At 43.7% G+C, this 3,081-nt stretch overlaps 1 long non-coding RNA gene across 1 annotated transcript; it reads left to right on the plus strand.

Moving 5' to 3' along the window:
* Positions 1 to 238: 238 nt before the first annotated feature.
* LOC137164995 (uncharacterized) lies at positions 239 to 1,808 on the plus strand. The gene is made up of 3 exons (XR_010923259.1): positions 239 to 275; positions 1,117 to 1,209; positions 1,321 to 1,808. It is a non-coding gene; the product is annotated as an uncharacterized lncRNA (long non-coding RNA).
* The last annotated feature ends 1,273 nt before the right edge of the window (positions 1,809 to 3,081 follow it).

Consider the following 3,081-nt stretch of genomic DNA (forward strand, 5'->3'; position numbering starts at 1 on the left):
CTAACATATATTATATAATGTTGCTTTTTTGTTGTTCATGCTAGTCTTACTAAGAATGATAGGTGTCTTTATTGCAGTGTGATCTATTGATTATGGAATCCAGCCCTTCAAGCACCCTTTCATCAGAGGGAGATAAAGCCCTCTATTTTAACTATATAATTGGTGGGGAGGGTTTAATAGTTTGCAGGGTATCATACTAACTCAAATTATGCCTGTCTTTCATTTAAAAGATGCAGATACAAATGTTCCAGCTTGCTTGTATCCTGTGGTAGAAGGTAAATTGTGCTTTATTTTTAAAAAGCTGGTTGATTTTATGTTTCTTGAGGGCTAGTTCTTGACTGGAGGATTTTTACTCTAAACACGTGGTGGTTTATTAAGTTTGAGATGGTTTTTTTTTAAAAAAAGCTGTTTATTTATGTTTCTTGACTAGAGGTTGTTTAGTCTGATCACATTGCAATGTGTTTTAAAAAGCTGGTTTATTTTGTGAGCTAAGTTAAGCCGTGTGGGTTTTTTTGAAAAGTATTTGGGAGGGTTTTTAGTGTGAACCCCAGGAGATTATGTAGCCCCCTGCTCAGAGCAGGACAAACTGGAGATTGAACGCAGGATCTCACGCCTGCAAAGCATGTGTTTTACCACCGAGCTACCTTAAGGGGGAATGTGTTTTAAAAAGTTGATGTATTTTGTGAGCTAAGTTAAGCCGTGTGTTTTTGAAAGGTATTTGGGAGGGTTTTTAGTGTGAACACATGGAGATTATGTAGCCCCCCCCCCCACCCCTCCTCTGCTCAGAGCAGGACAAACTGGCGATTGAACGCAGGATCTCACGCCTGCAAAGCATGTGTTTTACCACCGAGCTACCTTAAGGGGGGGGGGGGGGGGGTGTGTTTTAAAAAAAAGTTGGTTTATTTTGTGCAAGGGCTTGTTCTTGAAAAAAAAAAAAAAGTATTTTGGGGGGTTAAAGCTGCTTGCAGGAATTAGTCTTACCACAGGGTGGGGGTAGAGATACTTGTGGCTTTTTAAGGTATTTTGAGTTGTGGGTTTAGAGATAAAGTATTTTGGAGGGTAATAGTATGAAAGGGTTAAACTATTTTATAATAATTTTTCTTTTTTTCTTTATAGTACGGTCAAAACCTGAAAAAACTTTAGGCCTTAAAAGAAAAAGAAAAGAGGAAGATTCACCACTGTCAGAGCCTGACAGAGAGATGAAGTCCAGTAAATATATATATATTTTTTAAATTTTACGTAGCCGGTGTGGTACAGTTACATTTTCTAATAAAATGTTATATTTGATGCTAAATTGGAACATTTTGTTTTCCTAATTAGGCAAGGCCCGCTTTCCTGACGCTGTTGTAGCTGAAGTTCCAAAGAACCAGAAATCTTCTCCAAGGCCGGCTCAAAACAGCAAAGGCGCCCAGATGAAGCAACAGGAAAGTCCCGAGCTCAGATATGTCAAGCCCAAGGACTCTGGTAAAAAACACCACCACACCTCCAGTTTCTCAGCGGACGACACCACACCAAGCCCTGAGACAGCTGTGAGCGAAAACACACGCATTCACAAACCCGGAGCACTCGCTCTAGGGGTTGTGAATCAAAAACCAAGGGCTGAAAGCTCCTATGAGAAATATTGCAAACCAGGCCCCCGCCTCGATATGTCTGATGCAGTTCTTAGTTATTCTAAAGAACTATGGGGAAAATATGACGCTTCATTCAGAGCGCACTTGGGCACCCGTGACGCTTCATTTAGAGCGCAGTTGGATGCCCATGACGCTTCATTCAGAGCGCAATTGACTTCAATGAGAGAGGACATGGGCGAATATCACACTTAGTTCAGAGAGATGATGGGCGCAGTATTTTCCAGAAACGCTGTAAATGATGCAAAAGCTCTTAATAAATACACTGAAAAATATTTTAGTTTTCCAGAGGGTGGTTCTGAAGCCGCACAGGTGGCCACGATAAGGGGTACCCGACTGTTAAAGTGTAACCAAAAAGGGGGACACCGTTTGAGGGGTAGACGGACGGCTGCCAAAAAGTTACGGTCCAGGGTTATTGCAAAAATTTTAAAAAAGGCTATAAAGGTGATGAGAAGGGAAAAAAAAAAAGAAATGCCCCCTAGCGAAGATTTTCAAACTGGAGCGTCTGAGAACGGGGAGGTGGAAACCGGCTCTCTAGGTGGGGCCCCAGCTGCTCCCTTGGAGCCTGAGAACGGGGAGGTGGAAACCGGCTCTCTAGGGGGGTCCCCAGCTGCACCCTTGGAGCCTGACGTAGAAGATGACCCCGTAGAGGAACCACCAAATGACCCAAACCCCGATGTGTATATGGAGCGGGTGAGAAGCTGGCAAAGGGAATCACCTAGATTTAGGGGTACGGTGTATAATGAGGAATTTCGTTTTGTCAATCTTGAGCGAATCAATTCAGCCGAGCAGGTCATTGAAGCCGTGCACAGGGGGATACAGATGGTTCTCGATGATATTAACGTCAGGATAGGCCCAGACGATTATGTTCAGTTACGTTTAGACGGTTGTACTTTAAACAATCCTTTGTTTTCGGTCAGAAGAAATAGGGATGGCGTGTCTGCTGAGGATTTCTTAAATCAGGCCTCTAAACTGTTGCAGAGCAACAGGGAGGTTCACGTTGACGGGACTCTACGCCTCGTTGTGACGGTTGTGAGAAACATGGGCGGGGGCGCCCATAGGGTTTTAAATTCTATCCTCAACAGTCAAATCATCCATAAAAAGAGACAGTGTTTAGTGGACCTGGCTTACACCGGTACCAATTTGTGTTTTGCGGGCGGGCTCTTGGCCGTCATGTCTGACCCGCAAAAACCTACAGATGCAGAATTGTTAGACGGCGCGAGAAAGTTGCATGAAAAACTGGGTTGGTCGGAGCAAAAAAAGGTTATGCTTAGTGACGTGGCGGCATTTGAACAGCATTTGCGTGTCAACATACAGGTGGTGCATTACACGACGAAAGGGAAGTGGGGGTTTTTTAAAACAGGGGGTCAGATGTACCCCAAGACATTTTTTATCCTGCTGCACGATGAGCATTACTATGGGGTTTTGGATGTAAAAAGGTTGTTTGGGGCAA

This window comes from Emydura macquarii, unplaced genomic scaffold (assembly GCF_026122565.2).
Source record: "Emydura macquarii macquarii isolate MOO-44397 ecotype Brisbane River unplaced genomic scaffold, CSIRO-AGI_Emac_v2 contig_2719, whole genome shotgun sequence".
In the NCBI taxonomy this organism is placed as follows: domain Eukaryota; kingdom Metazoa; phylum Chordata; order Testudines; family Chelidae; genus Emydura; species Emydura macquarii.